Source organism: Budorcas taxicolor, chromosome X (assembly GCF_023091745.1).
Source record: "Budorcas taxicolor isolate Tak-1 chromosome X, Takin1.1, whole genome shotgun sequence".
In the NCBI taxonomy this organism is placed as follows: domain Eukaryota; kingdom Metazoa; phylum Chordata; class Mammalia; order Artiodactyla; family Bovidae; genus Budorcas; species Budorcas taxicolor.
Window position 1 is genome coordinate 109,316,044 of NC_068935.1, and position 19,717 is coordinate 109,335,760.

At 38.7% G+C, this 19,717-nt stretch overlaps 1 pseudogene; it reads left to right on the forward strand.

Annotated features, from left to right (window-relative positions):
- LOC128069615 (40S ribosomal protein SA-like) overlaps positions 1-3,369 on the forward strand; it is a 39,210-nt pseudogene extending 35,841 nt beyond the window's left edge.
- Positions 3,370-19,717: the final 16,348 nt, after the last annotated feature.

A 19,717-nucleotide genomic window follows, 5' to 3' on the forward strand; every position in this document is an offset into this window, starting at 1 on the left:
TTTACTCAAACTCATGTCCTTTGAGTCAGTGATTCTAGCCAACAATCTCATCCTCTGTCATCCCTTTCTCCTCCCTCCTTCAATCTTTCTCAGCATCAGGGTCTTTTCAAATGAGTCCATCAACAGAAAATTGGATTGAAGATTTACTGAGCATGGCCCTGCCCATCAGAACAAGACCCAATATCCCCTTCAGTCAGTCTCTCCCATCAGGAAGCCTTTTATCCTCCTCCATCAGAGGGACGACAGAATGAAAACCATAATCACAGAAAACTAACCAATCTGATCACTTGGACCACAGCCTTGTCTAACTCAATGAAACTATGAGCCATGCCGTGTAGGGCCACCCAAGACAGACAGGACATGGTGGAGAGTTTTGACAAAACGTCGTCCACTGGAGAAAGGAATGTCAAACCACTTCAGTATTCTTGTCTTGAGAATCCCATGAGCAGTATGAAAAGGCAAAAAGATAGGACACTGAAAGATGAACTCTCCAGGTCGGTAGGTGCCCAATATGCTACTGGAGATCAGTGGAGAAGTAATTCCAGAAAGAATGAAGAGATGGAGCCAAAGAAAAAATAACACCCAATTGTGGATGTGACTGGTGATGGAAGTAAAGTCCGATGCTGTAAAGAGCAATATTGCATAGGAAACTGGAATGTTAGGTCCATGAATCAGGGCAAATTGGAAGTGGTCTAACAGGAGACGGCAAGAGTGAACATCGACATTTTAGGAATCAGCGAACTAAAAAATGGACTGAAATGGGTGAATTTAACTCAGATGACCATTATATCTACTACTGTGAGCAAGAATCCCTTAGAAGAAATGGAGTAGCTATCATAGTCAACAAAAGAGTCCGAGATTATGCTTCTTACATACTGCTGGGATAAATTTGTTAACATTTTATCTAAGATCTTTATGTTAATAAGTGCTTTCATCTCTAATTTCTTTTTGTTAGCCTGCTATGGTCAAATTTTACTATTGAGGTTATATTTGCATCATTAAGTGAATTGTGGAGTAATTAATTTTTTTCCCTTCTCTTCTCTGGAAATGTGCTTTCAAGATTATATTTATCTTCTCTTTGTAATTGACAGAATTTTCCTGAAAACCTTAGGCCTGGTATTTGTTATTTTACATTTTAAAATACTGATTCAATGTATTTGTTAAAAGACAATGTTTTTGACTCAATTATTAAAACTCAGCTTCTAGGAAATTGAACATTTTGTTTAAATATTCAAGGTTCTTATCATAAAGTTTGTCTTGTTCTCTCTAGGTAATCTGAGTATTATCTCTACTTATGTCTTTTCTCCTTTTTCTTCCCTCATATTGTTTATATGTACTGCTGTTCTTGATTAATTTTGCCAACATTTTTGTGTTATCTTGTTAAAATAATCAACTTTTGTCTTGCTTATTCTCTTTATTTTGCATTTGTTTTGAATTGCATAAATTTCCAGATCTTACATTTATTATCTCCTAACTTCTATATTTGGTTTATCCTATTGTTCATATACTATTCTGTTTATATTTACTTTGAAATTTTCATTTATGACCCCTTTTTCAAAATTTCACATAACAGTTAATCTAGATGTCCAATTGATTCAGTGTGAATATTTTATAAGTAGTGCTATGCAATTCCTATTGATTATTTTATCATATGTATGAATTTCCTTGACTAATGAGCTGGTTGCCTAAGTAGGATCTCAACAGACGAGGGATTAAGAATAAGTAGGATATTAAGTGTAATTATCAATTTTAATGTTGGGTTGGCGAAAAAGTTCACTTGGGTTTTCTCGTACCATCGTTTGGAAAAGACTGAACACATTTTTTGGCCAACTCATTAGATTTGCTGTATTTCAGTATTCATTCTATTTGAAGCTCAAATGATCCTATGTTTGGCTAATGAGAGTCCCTTCAAGTTGCCCCTTCAAGTGTCCTTTCATGGTCTATGAGGAAGTCTAGGTACAGGATTTCAGAAGTGACAAGATGATCAGGCTCACCTTGAATATTTCTTTTTTGGGGGGGGGATTTTTTAATTTAAATTTTATTTTTTTACTTTACAATACTATATTGGCTTTGCCATACATTGACATGGATCCACCACAGGTGTACATGAGTTCCCAACCCTGAACCGCCCCCCCAACCCTCCCCATATCATCTCTCTGGGTCATCCCAGTGCACCAGCCCCAAGCATCCTGTATCCTGTATTGAACCTAGACCGGCGATTTGTTTCTTACATGATAGTATACATGTTTCAGTGCCATTCTCCCAAATCATCCCACCCTCTCCCTCTCCCACACAGTCCAAAAGTCTTTCTGATAACAGATATATTTTAAGAAACCCTGGTAATTTTTGTAAGTGGAAAATAATATTTGGAAACTATATCTGGGTAGTAGGTTTGCATTTTCTACTGGATTGTCACAGCTTTTAGGCCATTTCAGTAAAGAGCTAAAAACACATGTATTTTGTTTATCTTACAAGGAGAAAAATAAATTCTACCTTTCCACACTATTCAAAGAGGAGCTCAAATGTTATCATCTTCAGTTTCTGTCAGAAAGGCAAGCATTCACAATGTTTGAAGTCCTTGCCTGGCGGTAGTGCATAAGAAGGATGAGACTGTACCTAAATTCCTTGCCACAGGAACCTACTCAGGTGGCACCAACCTTGACTTTCAAATGGAACATTATATCTACAAAAAGGAAAGTGGTGGCATCTACATCGTAAGTATGAAGAGACCCTGGGAGAAGTTTCTGCCAGCAGCTCACGCCATGGTTGCCACTGAAAATCCATCTGATATTGGCATCATCTCCTTCAGGAATACTGGCCAGTGGGACGCACTGAAATCTGTAGCTAATACTCAGGCCACCTCTATTGCTGGCCACTTCAGTTCTGGAAACTTCACTAACCAGATCCAGGCAGCATTCCAGGAGCCTCGACTTCTCGTGGTTACAGATCTGAGGACTGACCACCTGCCTCTCCCAGAGGCGTCTTGAGTTAACTTGTCTACTATTGTTCTGTGTAACACAGATTCTCCTCTAGGCTATAGACATTGCCGCCCCATTCAGCAACAAGGGAGCACCTTCAGTTGGGGCAGATGCTGCTGGACCCGGAGATTCTGCGCATGCACAGCATGTTTCCTCGCGTGAACTCACAGGAGGTTGCGCCTAACCTCTACTTCCACAGAGATCCTAACGAGATTGAAAACAAAGAGTGGGCTGCTGCTGGAAAGGGTGTGACTGAGGAGGAACTTCAGGGTGAATGGACCTATCGAGTTCCAGAGTTAACTGCTACTAAAGACAAGGTTGCAGATTAGTCTGAGGGCAGGCAGTGCCCTCTGTGCCCATTCAGCATTTCCATGCTGAATATGATAACTGACTGGTCTCAAGCTGCTCCCTCCCAAGCTCTTAAACAGAAAACGGAAATATAAAGTTGATGGAAAAGAACATTTCTACAAAAGTAAGTAAATCTATACATTCTAATTTCATATTACTAATTCTCCACATTTAAATGGACATTATAGTAGAGGACCACCCCCCTTGCCAGTCAGAATGTCTGCTATCCAAAATTCTATAAGCAATAAATGCTGGAGAAGGTGTGGAGAAAAGGGAACCCTCTTACACTGTTGGTGGGAATGAAAACTAGTACAGCCACTATGGAGAACAGTGTGGCGATTCCTTAAAAAACTGGAAATAGAACTGCCGTATGACCCAGCAATCCCACTGCTGGGCATACACACTGAGGAAACCGGAATTGAAAGAGACATGTGTACCCCAATGTTCATTGCAGCACTGTTTATAATAGCCAGGACATGGCAGCAATCTAGATGTCCATCAGCAGATGAATAGATAAGAAAGCTGTGGTACATATACACGATGGAGTATTACTCAGCCATTAAAATGAATACATTTGAATCAGTCCTAATGAGGTGATGAAACTGGAGCCTGTTATACAGACTGAAGTAAGCCAGAAAGAAAAACACCAATACAGTATCTTAACTCATATATATGGAATTTAGAATGATGGTAACGATAACCCTGTATGCAAGACAGCAAAAGAGACACAGATGTATAGAACAGTCTTTTGGACTCTGGGAGAGGGAGAGGGTGGGATGATTTGGGAAAATGGCATTGAAACACATATACTATCATATATGAAATGAATCGCCAGTCCAGGTTCAATGCATGATACAGGATGCTTAGGGCTGGTGCACTGGGATAACCCAGAGGGATGGTATGGGGAGGGAGGTGGGAGGGGGGTTCATGAAGGGGAACACATGTACACCCGTGGTGGATTCATCTTGGTGTATGGCAAAACCAATACAATACTGTAAAGTAATTAGCCTCCAATTAAAATCAGTAAATTTATATTTAAAAAATGGACATTATAGGATTCTGTTTCACGTTTGATTTGTACCTTGATGTTGTCTTTTATGCTGAAGATCTTGGTTCTTAGTGATATAAGCGTAATTGCATATATGGTTTATTCTACTCTGTGTATGGTGGAGTTTGTATATATCTTTACAAGAGTTTTAGAATGATCCCAATAGCGCAACCTAAGATTCTGTGATTTTCATTTTTATACACTTAGGTATATAAATCCCAGGGACGGGGGAGCCTGGTGGGCTGCCGTCTATGGGATCACACAGAGTCGGACATGACTGAAGTGACTTAGCAACAGCAGGTATATAAAGTCAACATTCTATTTTAAATGTTTGAGGTAAATATCTTTGCCATTAGGCCACAAATTTGATATAAAGTAATAATCAGTCAGTCAGTCAGTTCTGTCGCTCAGTCATGTACAACTCTTTGTGACCCCATGGACTGCGGCATGCCAGGCTTCCCTGTCCATCACCAACTCCCAGAGCTTTCTCAAACTCATGTCCATCGAGTTGGTGATGCCATCCAGCCATCTCATCCTCTGTCATCCCCTTCTCCTCCCACCTTCAATCTCTCCCAGCATCAGGGTCATTTCTAGTGAGTCAGTTCTTCACATCAGGTGGCCAAAGTACTGGAGTTTCAGCTTTAGCATTCAGTCCTTCCAATAAATATTCAAGATTGATTTCCTTTAGGATGGACTGGTTGGATGTCCTTGCTGTTCAAGGGACTCTCAAGAGTCTTCTCCAACACCACGGTTCAAAGTATCAGTTCTTCAACACTCAGCTTTCTATATAGTCCAACTCTCACAGCCATACATGACTACTGGAAAAACCATAGCTTTGACTAGACGGACCTTTGTTGGCAAATTAATGAGTTTCAATTTATTTTTTATGTTAGGGATTGCTTCACTTTTATCTATTTTATTTAATGTTATTTTTCACATGTATAAAAAGATGAAGACTGTGCTAAGGTCGAATCACACAAATCACATTGAAAAATACCTAGTTTTTATCTTTGTTCTTCCCACTACCTCTCTTTTGTCTTCTTTCCCAAATTTACTATTTTGGTTTATCCTTCTATTGTCTTTTGGAAAATATTAGCAACCATGTATGTTCATGTGTATGAGTGTGCATATAAATTCCCACACTTGTTACCCAAAAGGTTCCCAAAAAAGTGTGAGATATTTCTTTCATTCTTTTTCTTTTTTTTGCAACTGTTTTGCTTTTGCAATAAGTGGAGAAGTAGCTTTATGCATGTTTCTGAGTGTATCTTGGAAACAGAATCCTAGAAGTGGGATTTCTGGGTCTCAGAGAAAATGCATGTGTAATTTTGCTAATTCAAATTCTTAGAGCCAGTATGGTTTTGCTTTTCCATTAGCAATGTATGAGGGCTTCCCTGAAGCTCAGTTGGTAAAGAATCTACCTGCAGTGTGGGAGACCTGGGTTCAATCCCTGGGTTGGGAAGATCCTCTGGAGAAGGAAAAGCTACTCACTTTAGTATTCTGGACTGGAGAATTCCATGTACTGTATGGTTCATGGGGTTGCAAAGAGTTGGACAGAACTGAGCGACTTTCACTCAGTTCAGTTCTGTCACTCAGTCGTGTCCGACTCTTTGCGACCCCATGAATCACAGCACGCCAGGGCTCCCTGTCCATCACCAACTCCCGGAGTTCACTCAGATTCACGTCCATCGAATCAGTGATGCCATCCAGCCATCTCATCCTCTGTCGTCCCCTTCTCCTCCTGCCCTCAATCCCTCCCAGCATCAGAGTCTTTTTCAATGAGTCAACTCTTCGCATGAGGTGGCCAAAGTACTAGAGTTTCAGCTTTAGCATCATTCCTTCCAAAGAAATCCCAGGGTTGATCTCCATCAGAATGGACTGGTTGGATCTCCTTGCAGTCCAAGGGACTCTCAAGAGTCTTCTCCAACACCACAGTTCAAAAGCATCAGTTCTTCAGCACTCAGCTTTCTTCACAGTCCAACTCTCACACCCATACATGACTATCAGAAAAACCATAGCCTTGACTAGACAGACCTTAGTCGGCAAAGTAATGTCTCTGATTTTGAATATGCTATCTAGGTTGCTCATAACTTTTCTTCCAAGGAGTAAGCGTCTTTTAATTTCATGGCTGCATCTGCAGTGATTTTGGAGCCCCCCCAAAAAAAGTCTGCCACTGTTTCCACTGTTTCCCCATCTATTTCCCATGAAGTGATGGGACCGGATGCCATGATCTTCGTTGGCTGAATGTTGAGCTTTAAGCCAACTTTTTCACTCTCCTCTTTCACTTTCATCAAGAGGCTTTTTAGTTCCTCTTCACTTTCTGCCATAAGGGTGGTGTCATCTGCATATCTGAGGTTATTGATATTTCTCCCGGCAATCTTGATTCCAGCTTGTGTTTCTTCCAGTCCAATGTTTCTCATGATGTACTCTTCATATAAGTTAAATAAGCAGGGTGACAATATACAGCCTTGACACACTCCTTTTCCTATTTGGAACCAGTCTGTTGTTCCATGTCCAGTTCTAACTGTTGCTTCCTGACCTGCATACAGATTTCTAAAGAGGCAGGTCAGGTGGTCTGGTGTTCCCATCTCTCTCAGAATTTTCCACGGTTTATTGTGATCCACACAGTCAAAGGCTTTGGCATAGTCAATAAAGCAGAAGTAGATGTTTTTCTGGAACTCTCTTGCATTTTCCATGATCCAGTGGATATTGGCAATTTGATCTCTGGTTCCTCTGCCTTTTCCAAAACCAGCTTGAACATCAGAAAGTTCACGGTTCACATATTCTTGAAGCCTGGCTTGGAGAATTTTGAGCATTACTTTACTAGCGTGTGAGATGAGTGCAATTGTGTGGTAGTTTGAGCATTCTTTGGCATTGCTTTTCTTTGGGATTGGAATGAAAACTGACCTTTTCCAGCCCTGTGGCCACTGCTGAGTTTTCCAAATTTGCTGGCATATTGAGTGTAGCACCTTCACAGCATCATCTTTCAGGATTTGAAATAGCTCCACTGGAGTTCCATCACCTCCACTAGCTTTGTTCGGAGTGATGCTTTCTAAGGCCCACTTGACTTCACATTCCAGGATGTCTGACTCTAGATGAGTGATCACAACATCGTCATTATCCAGGTTGTGAAGATCTTTTTTGTACAGTTCTTCTGTGTATTCTTGCCACCTCTTCTTAATATCTTCTGCTTCTGTTAGGTCCCTATCATTTCTGTCCTTTATCGAGCCCATCTTTGCATGAAATGTTCCCTTGGTATCTCTAATTTCCTTGAAGAGATCTCTAGTCTTTCCCATTCCGTTCTTTTCCTCTATTTCTTTGCATTGATTGCTGAAGAAGGCTTTCTTATCTCTTCTTGCTATTCTTTGGAACTCTGCATTCAGATGCTTATATCTTTCCTTTTCTCCTTTGCTTTTCACTTCTCTTCTTTTCACAGCTATTTGTAAGGCCTCCCCAGACAGCCATTTTGGTTTTTTGCATTTCTTTTCCATGGGGATGGTCTTGATCCCTGTCTCCTGTACAATGTCACGAACCTCATTCCATAGTTCATCAGGCACTCTATCTATCAGATCTAGGCCCTTAAATCTATTTCTCTCTTCCACTGTATAATTGTTAGGGATTTGATTTAGGGCATACCTAAATGGTCTAGCGGTTTTCCCTACTTTCTTCAACTTAAGTCTGAATTTGGCAATAAGGAGTTCATGATCTGAGCCACAGTCAGCTCCCAGTCTTGTTTTTGCTGACTGTATAGAGCTTCTCCATCTTTGGCTGCAGAGAATATAATCAATCTGATTTTGGTGTTGACCATCTGGTGATGTCCATGTGTAGAGTCTTCTCTTGTGTTGTTGGAAGACGGTGTTTGCTATGACCAGCGCATTTCCTTGGCAAAACTCTATTAGTCTTTGCCCTGCTTCATTCCGCATTCCAAGGCCAAATTTGCCTGTTATTCCAGGTGTTTCTTGACTTCCTACTTTTGCATTCCAGTCCCCGTAATGAAAAGGACATCTTTTTGGGGGGTTAGTTCTACAAGGTCTTATAGGTCTTCATAGAACCGTTCAACTTCAGCTTGTTCAGCGTTACTGGTTGGGGCATAGAATTGGATTACAGTGATATTGAATGGTTTGCCTTGGAAACGAAGAGAGATCCTTCTGTCGTTTTTGAGATTGCATCCAAGTACTGCATTTCAGACTCTTTTGCTGACCATGATGGCTACTCCATTTCTTCTGAGGGCTTCCTGCCCACAGTAGTAGATATAATGGTCATCTGAGTCAAATTCACCCATTCCAGTCCATTTTAGTTCGCTGATTCCTAGAACGTCGATGTTCACTCTTGCCATCTCTTGTTTGACCACTTCCAATTTGCCTTGATTCATGGACCTGACATTCCAGGTTGCTATGTAATATTGCTCTTTACAGCATCGGACTTCGTTTCTATCACCAGTCACATCCACAGCTGGGTATTGTTTTTGCTTTGGTTCCATCCCTTTTTTTTCCTGGAGTTTCACTAGCAATGTACAAAAGTGATTGTTTCTCACAACCTTAACAACGGAGTATGTTGTCAAAGTTTTCTGTTTTTGTCAAAGTTAGAAATCACACCTCAGTGCAGTTACAAGTTGTATTTCTATTATACATCTGATCACCTCAGATAATTAAGGGCTATTGTTGGTTCTTTTTCTGTGGACTGCTTCCCATAGCACTTGCCTATTTTTTTCTTCTTTAAGGTGTTGGGACTTTTTCTTTTTTAGAGATTCTTTATATAATAACAATGTTTGCCCTCTATATGTGATACAAGATGAAAATATTTCAGCCAGCTTTGTCATTTGTTCTTATCCCTCCCTCTGTCACTTCCTTCTTTCCTTTCTTCCTTCTTTGTATTTTATTTTTTTGCCATGCCACACAACTTTCAGGATCTTAGTTCCTCCACCAGGAATTGACACCATGCCCTTTGCAATGGAAACATGGAGTCCTAACACTGAACTACTAGGGAATTCCCCCTTCTTCTTTATTTATACCATACACATTTTTAATGAGCTTCCCTGGAGGCTCAGTGGTAAAGAATTTGCCTGCAATGCAGGAGACGTGGGTTCGATCCCTGGGTAAGGAAAATCCTCGGAGGAGAAGGAAATGACAATCCATTGCAGTGTTCTGCCTGGAGAAGCCCATGAACAGAAGAGCCTGCTGGACTACAGTTCATGGGGTCACAGAGAGTCAGAGATGACTTAACAACTCAACAGCAACATTTTTAATGTCATAACATTTATCAAGAATTTTCCTTATTGCTTCTAAATTTTGGATCACAGTAAGGCATTAAAAAATCATTTTATAGATAATAAAGGAATTCAATCATATTTTAATGCTTGTACAATTTTATTTTAGCCTTTAGATATCTGATATTTTAAAAAATTTTCATGGTCTACAGTGTGTTTAATATACAGAACTTTATTATTGGTTAGTTCCAATTAAAAAAAAAAAACAAACTCTTCTATTTCTCCTTTGATCAATGAGTTACTTAAGGTAGTTTGGATCATACTGCTTCTTTGGTATTTTCTGGGCCTTGCTTTATGGATTAGGTGTCCATTTTTCTAAATGTATAATATATGCCTAAGTTATTCTCCATTTGTTTCTCGTAGAGTTCTGCTTATGGCCACTGTGTAAAGTATGTTCACATTTTGTAGTTCACATTTTCTGTATCTTATTATTTTGTCTGTTTGACTTGCCGGAAACAGAGTTATGTTGAAATCTTCTATGTTGTTGAGTTTGTCCACTTCAACCTGTAGTTCTGGACACTTTTACTTTACATATTGTAATAATGTATTACCATGTACAGGAATTAGCATTTAACTATCTTCTTGGAGGGGGCTTCCCTGGTAGCTCAACTGGTAAAGAATCCACCTGCAATGTGGGAGACCTGAGATCGACCCCTGGGGTGGGATGTTCCCCTGGAGGAGGGCAAGGCAACCCACTCCAGTATTCTTGCCTGGAGAATCCCATGGACAGAAGATCCTGGTGGGCTACAGTCCATGGAGTCACACATAGTTGGACATGACTGAGTGACTAGGCACAGCAGAGCCCAGCATCTTCTTAGAGAACTGATGCTTTTCTTCATATAAATATGTATTTCAGTTCAGTTCAGTTGCTCAGTCGTGTTCGATTCTTTGCGACCCCATGAACTGCAATACGCCAGGCCTTCCTGTCCATCACCAACTCCCGGAGTCCACCCAAACCCATGTCCATTGAGACGGTGATGCCATCCAGCCATCTCATCCTCTGTCGTCCCCTTCTCATCCTGCCCTCAATCTTTCCCAGCATCAGGGTCTTTTCAAGTGAGTCAGCTCTTCACATCAGGCAGCCAAATATTGGAGTTTCAGCTTCAACATCAGTCCTTCCAGTGAACACCCAGGGCTGATCTCCTTTAGGATGGACTGGTTGGATCTCCTTGCAGTCCGAGGGACTCTCAAGAGTCTTCTCTAACACCATAGTTCAAAAACATCAATACTTCGGTGCTCACCTTTCTTTATAGTCCAACTCTCACATCCATACACGACTACTGGAAAAACCATAACCTTGACTAGACAGACCTTTGTGGACAAAGTAATGTCTCTGCTTTTGAATATGCTATCTAGGTTGGTCATAACTTTTCTTCCAAGGAGTAAGCGTCTTTTAATTTCATGGTTGCAATCACCATCTGCAGTGATTTTGGAGCCCCCCAAAATAAAATCTGACACTGTTTCCACTGTTTCCCCATCTATTTCCCATGAAGTGATGGGACCAGAAGCCACGATCTTAGTTTTCTGAATGTTGAGCTTTAAGCCAACTTTTTCACTTTCCTCTTTCACTTTCATCAAGAGGCTTTTTAGTTCCTCTTCACTTTCTGCCATAAGGGTGGTGTCATCTGCATATCTGAGGTTATTTATATTTCTCCTGGCAATCTTGATTCCAGCTTGTGCTTCTTCCAGCCCAGCGTTTCTCTTGGTGTACTCTGCATATAAGTTAAATAAGCAGGGTAACAATATACAGCCTTGACGTACTCCTTTTCCTATTTGGAACCAGTCTGTTGTTCCATGTCCAGTTCTAACTGTTGCTTCCTGATCTGCATATAGGTTTCTCAAGAGGCCAGTTAGGTGGTCTGGTGGTAGTCCCATCTCTTGCCACAGTTTATTGTGATCCACACAGTCAAAGGCTTTGACATAGTCAATAAAGCAGAAATAGATGTTTTTCTGGAACTCTCTTGCTTTTTCCATGATCCAGCGGATGTTGGCAATTTGATCTCTGGTTCCTCTGCCTTTTCTAAAACCAGCTTGAACATCAGAATGTTCATGGTTCATATATTGCTGAAGCCTGGTTTGGAGAATTTTGAGCATTACTTTACTAGCATGTGAGATGAGTGCAATTGTGTGGTAGTTTGAGCATTCTTTGGCATTGCCTTTCTTTGGGATTGGAATGAAAACTGACCTTTTCCAGTCCTGTGGCCACTGCTGAGTTTTCCAAATTTGCTGGCATATTGACTGTAGCACCTTCACAGCATCATCTTTCAGGATTTGAAATAGCTCCACTGGAGTTCCATCACCTCCACTAGCTTTGTTCGGTGTGATGCTTTCTAAGGCCTACTTCACTTCACATTCCAGCATGTCTGGCTCTAGGTGAGTGATCACACCATCGTGATTATCTTGGTCGTGAAGATCTTTTTTGTACAGTTCTTCTGTGTATTCTTGCCACCTCTTCTTAATATCTTCTGCTTCTGTTAGGTCCATAACATTTCTGTCCTTTATCGTGCCACCTTTGCATGAAATGTTCCCTTGGTATCTCTAATTTACTTGAAGAGATCTCTAGCCTTTCCATTGTGTTGTTTTCCTCTATTTGTTTGCACTGATCACTGAGGAAGGCTTTCTTATCTCTTCTTGCTATTCGTTGGAACTCTGCAGTCAGATGCTTATATCTTTCCTTTTCTCCTTTGCTTTTCGCTTCTCTTCTTTCCACAGCTATTTGTAAGGCCTCCTCAGACAGCCATTTTGCTTTTTTGCATTTCTTCTTTATGGGGATGGTCTTGCTCCCTGTCTCCTGTACAATGTCATGAACCTCCCTCCATAGTTCATCAGGCACTCTATCAGATCTAGTCCCTTAAATCTATTTCTCTCTTCCACTGTATAATTGTTAGGGATTTGATTTTGGTCATACCTGAATGGTCTAGTGGTATTCCCTACTTTCTTTAATTTCAGTCTGAATTTGGCAATAAGGAGTTCATAATCTGAGCCACGGTCAGCTCCTGGTCTTGTTTTTGCTGATTGTATAGAGCTCCTCCATCTGTGGCTGCAAAGAGTATAATCAATCTGATTTTGGTGTTGACCATCTGGTGATGTCCATGTGTAGAGTCTTCTCCTGTGTTGTTGGAAGACGGTGTTTGCTATGACCAGTGCATTCTCTTGGCAGAACTCTATTAGCCTTCGCCCTGCTTCATTCTGTTCCCCAAGGCTAAATCTGCCTGTTATTCCAGGTGTTTCTTGACTTCCTACTTTTACATTCCAGTTCCCTGTAGTGAAAAGGACATCTTTTTGGGGTGTTAATTCTAGAAGATCTTATAGGTCTTCATAGAACCCTTCAGCTTCAGCTTCTTCAGCATTACTGGTCAGGGCATAGGTTTAGTTTGTCATGATATTGAATGGTTTGCCTTGGAAACGAACAGAGATCATTCTGTCATTTTTGAGATTGCATCCAAGTACTGCATTTCGGACTCTTTGTTGACCATGATGGCTACTCCATTTCTTCTAAGGGATTCCTGCCCGCAGTAGTAGATATAATGGTCATCTGAGTTAAATTCACCCATTCCAGTCCATTTTAGTTCGCTGATTCCTAGAATGTCGACATTCACTCTTGCCATCTCCTGATTGACCACTTCCAATTTGCCTTGATTCATGGACCTGACATTCTTGGGTCCTATACAATATTTCTCTTTACAGCATCGGACCTTGTCTAGCCACTAGTGACATCCATAACTGGGTATTGTTTTTGCATTGACTCCATCCCTTCATTCTTTCTGGAGTTAATTCTCCACTGATCTCCAGTAGCACATTGGGCACCTACCAACCCAGGAGTTCCTCTTTCAGTATCGTATCATTTTGCCTTTTCATACTGTTCATGGGGTTCTCAAGGCAGGAATACTGAAGTGGTTTGCCATTCCCTTCTCCAGTGGACCACTAAATCCATACTGTTTAGGTTTATTTTTTCTGATATTAGTATAACTGTCTCAACTGTAATTTCATTAGTGTTTAACTGATATATATTTATTAACTACTTTAATTTTAATCTTTACTTAGCTTTAGGTATTCCCTGGTGGCTCAGAGGTTAAAGCGTCTGCCTGCAATGTGGGAGACCTGGGTTCAATCCCTGGGTCGGGAAGATCCCCTGGAGAAGGAAATGGCAACCCACTCCAGTATTCTTGCCTGGAGAATCCCATGGACGGAGGAGCCTGGACGGCTACAGTCCATGGGGTCACAAAGAGTTGGACCCGACTGAGTGACTTCACTTAGCTTTGGGTTTTAGGTGCATATATTATAAAAAGAATATAGCTGAAATTTAATATTTTTGTTTAACCTGAAAATATACATCTTAATTAATAAGTTTAGTTCATATGTTCTTGAAAGGTTAAGGTTAGCTTTCCCCAGACTGGTCTCCTGCAGGTTGTTCCCCTGAAACAAAAGTTGAGTTCACATATTCCTTTAAAGCTCTGTGGAGAAGAATTACGGCCTGCTGACTAAGAAGATCATTTCTGGTACATAATAAGGTTTGAAACTCATCTCCTGATCATATGAAGAGAACACTTCAAATCTTGCTGCTGTATTGATATATTGCATGGCTGTACTCACACGGCTTGAAGTAGAAGGGACAGATAATGCTACCCACCTGCCATGAATGCTGAGATTGCAAGGCAGGGCTGAAGTCAAGATTCTACCTTGTCAAATTGCTATTGTAGCCTGGTTGCTGATCTAACCATGGGAGGGACTAATGCTTCCCATGGATTAATGATGCTTTAAAAATGCATAGCTCACATGTTGAGGATCTTCTTCCAGAGTCTGTGGGCTAATGTGAATATTCTTCATTGCCTAAGAATTCAGTGGGCAACAGAGTACTTGCACACGTGTTATTGCTTCTATTTCCATGGGGTTTCCTCAATAAATACTACAAGCATGTGCAGTGCGTGGGCTTTTAGCTGTATAGATTTTATTTATACATGACAACAAGGATAATAAATACAGGTACTGCCTGGATTTCTTTCTATAAATTTACTTTTCCTTTTGTATTTGTTTCATTTTCTCTGAGGTGCTTTTTTTCTCCTTTCTTGTTTTTTTGGTTTGTTTATGTGGGGATTGATTGAGCTATGTTTGGTTTCTTTCACCTGTTTTTCCTTCTGTTAGTTTTGAAAGAATATTACAGCAGTTTTCTTTTACTGATTATAGTGGATATTTTGTCCTGAATATTTAACACAGTCTAAAGTTAATGATTCAAACACCTACTGACCAATGCAAAAACCTTAACTCTTTAACTTTTATCATCCCAGTTTTGACAATGTCTTATTGTGTTAAGTATCTGCCCTTTTTTGAGCTACACATATTAGACTTTTTGTTGCTATTTTGTTATTACTCTTATTTTATATGGAAAGTACTTGTTAGACATGCCTACATTTTAATCTTTCATTTTCCTCAGTGTTAAGCATTTTCATCAGATCCTTTAGAAGTTCCTTCAATGCAGGCTTATTTATGGTAAAATCTCTTTTCATATATGTTAAAATGTTTTTGTTTTCCTTGTTGAAAGACAACTTTGCAAGGCACACACTATAAGGTTGATAGCTTTTTTCTTCACCAATTTGAAAATAATATTCCTCTATCTAGCTTTCATTATTGCTATTGAGTTTTTAATTTGTTTTGTTTTTGTTAGTTTAATTCTCATTTCTGTCAGGTAATCTGCCTTTTATAAGTGCTTTAAAAAATTTTCTATTCATCTTTGTGGTTCTTCAATGTTATTTTAAATGTATCTAGGAATCAATTTGTATTTCTTCTTTACTATGCTATATTTAGTGTCTATGCTTTTAACCACCTATTCAATCTTCATTTCCTTATAATTTCATCACTCTTCTGATAGTCTATTCAACCTCATCACTCTGCCAGATTAGCTCACTCAAAAGTGAACATGATCCACCAGATTAACAATGCAGTGTCTTTTTCTTAGTACTTGACCTTCTTTAACCTGCCACAGCTACTTATACTTTGTTTATCAATTTGTTATTTTTTCTTTTTTAAAATTGAAGTATAATGTATAATACTATATAAATTACTGGTGTATAATATAGTGATTCATAATTTTTCAATGTTATATTCATCTAGTTTTTATGAATATTGGCTATATTCCCCATGTTGTACAATATATCCTTGTAGCTTATTTTATAACTAGTAGTTTTTTTCTCTTAATCCCCTACCCCTATCTGTGCTTAAAATCTTTTTTCTTTGTTTACTGATGTGGTAGGCAAAATTCTAAAGATGTCTCCACCCCTAGATTCCTCTCCTTTGACTCTTCAATCAAACAACAATCTAGGAATTGTTGTGAAGGAATCTTACATATATAATTAAAGTCTCAATCAGTTGACCTTAAAATATGTAAATTATTCAGGTGGGCCCTTTAAAATAGAGTTTTATCCATCTGGTTGAAGAAAAGGAAGTCAGAGAGATTCGAAGTGTGAGAAGGAATCAACTCACCAAAGCTTAATCTGTGGACATTTGGGGAGCATGTGTGAAAGAATGTGGTCACCCTTAAGCTGGCCTCTGGATGATGGTGAGCAAGAAGATGAGAACCTCAGGCCTACCGTTATAGAGAACTGAATTTTGCCAACAACTTGAATAGGCTTGTACACAGATTCTTCCCCAGAGTCTCCAGATAATAGATCAAGCTGGCTGACACTTTGATTTTTGGCTGTGAGATCTTGTCCCTGACTGGACTTCTGACCAATATAACTGTGATGGGATAAATGGATGTTGTTTTAAGCTGCTGAATTTGTTGTAGTTTGTTACACAGTATTTGAATGCTTAAAGTTTTATCAAAAGGGTAAATCTTCTGTTAAGTGCTCTTACAACAACGACAACAATGACAACATTTCCAAAAAAGCAGTAGAAAATTAGTATCTTGGGCCTCGATATTCCTGTCTCTCCTCTGACCATTGCAAACACGCTGTCTCTGGCTTGTCTTCTGGATTCCCTTCCTCTGTCTGAGCCTTAAATTTGGAGTTTTTCCAGAGATCACCAATAAATCACTGCCTTTATAATTTTGTCACCTAGAATAAGACAGTGCATCAATCTATGCAAAAGCCATCCCCCCTTTTTTCTTTTCTTTTTCATTACTTTATGAAGGAATGGACTTTGTTTTTTGGATTTAAATAACATTTGCGAATCTTGAGTATTATCTAATAATTCTTTAGTTTAAAGAAAAAATTAAGAATAAAGATAACAACTCTATATAAACAATGTTTTAAATTTGACACTAAAACTTCAGTTACAATTTAATTGAATCCATAATTTTAAAGCTATTTGTGTTTTCTCTAATTTCTTTTCCAGCCTCATTCTACCCCTGTTGTCTGTTTGATAACATGTAAAATTTAATATTTTATTAAGACTGTTTGCTGGTTGTTTTAAGTACATATGTCTCCTGTCCCTAAGGGTGAAGAATTCCTAGATTTTTGAAGAGGAATTCTACTTTATTTTGAACCTCACTCCCAAAGAGCACAATTCTGGAAATATTACATATGTTTAATTCACGTTTTCTGACTTGCAGAGAAAATGAAATCTAAAAAGGGGACTTCTGTATAAAAGGTGAAATGGGGATGTTTTTGCAATAGTTTCTACCACCATATTATCATGAATTTCTCTCTACTGTCAACATTTTAACTCAGCGATACCAGTGCCATAGTATTACATCAGAGAAAGAGCATCACGTTCTATTTGTTTACTTTCCTAACAGTATATAGATATATATACTGGATATATATATATATATATATACATATATACACCCAGTGTCTCCTGTATATATCTACTCTGGCTATTTTCTTTTTGATCTTATTAAGACACAAGGTTTTTCAAAGCAGAACCCTTGGTTTGTTTTGACAGAGACAGCAAAGGAGACATTTGATAAATGCTACATAATCAATACCTAAAGATGCCTGTCAGAGCTAGCAGATCATGCCCATTTAACTTGCTCTCTCTAATGTTCACCCTAGCCTGTACACAGCTGGGATGTAATAAGCTCTTTCTCTTGATACATAAGAATACCCTGAGGGCCATGAGCTGCAGAGACCTAAGGTCAAATCTGGCCACTGTGCTTCTCCTTTGTCCCAAATCTGAATTTATTCATGATTAGTTCTGCTTGCTGCTACAATCAGAAAAGCTAAAGAGGTCATATGGAAAGCAGAGGAAAAATATGTGATGGATGTAGAAACAGTAGGAAATGATGGATGATCCTGCAGTCTCTCTGGGCAAGCAGTTTCAAAAGAATGCATATGAAAGAATAGATTTTCCTGTGCTTTGAATGTATTGTCAAGAAACAAACTACTTAAAATGCACCTTTTTAATGTTCTCATTTGTCTTTTCTACATATCTCAACACACCCTTTTAAAAAGGCAAAATACCACAGCCTGATGAAATATTAAAAATTCCCACACATATAGTCTGTGATAAAAGTGTTATAAGTGAATGTCATCAAAGGCATTTCAGAATAAGGTAAATGAAAATAAAGGTAAAGAGCTATAGGAATTTAGTAATTAGTAATAATAAGATGATAGCAATATTAGCTATTATTCATTAAATATATTCTGCATGCTAGGCACTGCTAAGCAGTTTATATAAATTAACTCATTTAATATTTTAAAAATAAGGTTATGTAGACAGATGGTGAAATGGAGGAAACACTTATCAAAGGTCATACAGCAAATATAATGTAGAACCAATTTTTTTTTACCCATTTCTGTCTGACTCACATTCTTAAAATCCTTGATCTAGTGCCTCTCAAAAAGAGTTATTGATTTTGAGTGTATTCTTAGAAACTGGGGGGCTTCTGTTGAAGATTTATATTTTGTTTGATACTATTTTCTTTGCATCATTATAAAAACTACTGTTTCAGAAATAGAAATGTGCATCTTAACCACATTATTATGTGTTTACTTCCCAAGTCTTATATCAAATGATGTTTAATGGGTAAACTTTGAGTAGATAACATGAGGTGTATTTAAGGAAGTAATATGTCTTCATCAGGCTAGATTATAAGTGAAGCTGACACAGGTTAAGGGATTTAATGTGAAAAAAGGCTTCATTTTTCTAGATGAAATATTTTCAGGCACAAGTTGAATATATGAATATGTTCAACTTAACACCATTAAAAAAAAAATCTATTGATGTTAAAAGAAGCAAGAACAAGGTCATACTTTTTCTTCTCTGCAGTTCTGATGGTTTTTCTTTGTCTCTGTAGTTCATCTACTCATTTGAATGTCATGTTAATGGAATCACTCATTTTCTTTTGTAGTGTTTAAATTAATATCTTTTACACGACGAGCTTGTGATAACTCATTTAAATAGTGATGTTATAATAGATTAAGCAGAAATGTTACTGTATCTTTTCTGATATATTTTACATGGGGTAAAACGAGATTTTTTTAAAGAACATGCATATTTTATCTAAATCTTTATAGCTCTTATGTCTAGTGAATTTTGGAGATAGGAATCTTGTAATTTTCCTAGAGAATAAAAGATCTGTGGAAAGTTCTGAACAAATTCCTAGTATATGGAAAAATTCAGTTTTCTCTGTTGAATGGCTCACCACAGAAGTTTTGGTTACAAGACATGGGGCCAGTCCTAGAGAGCTTGGACTTGGAACTAGATGTACTTACTAGAGAAAAAAATTGCTGATCAGGTGAAGAAGTCCATTCAGACAGGATATTCAGTTATCTTGAGAGAAACTGAAAGGCAACTGGTCAGCCTGAGGAGCTACCTAGTACACAGGGCAGAAAAAAGAGGGGCCTACAAGGAAGTGATATATTGAGGTATGTGGTAAACAGACATGTTAAGAATTTGGAAACAGGAAGCCAGACCTAAAACATGGGGTTTGAAGTTTGGAATCACATCTCGAGAGGCAAGGATGCAGGCATGAGAGAATTAGAATCCCAGTCCTATCAGGGCTAATAACAGAGTCCAATAGAACTCTGAATCATGAATCATAAGGTGAGAGTTGATCTCAAGAAGAAGTCAAGTTACTAGAACTGGGGCATAAAATAGATCTATAGGGGCAGACAGATTAACTTGAATATAGATAGCAAT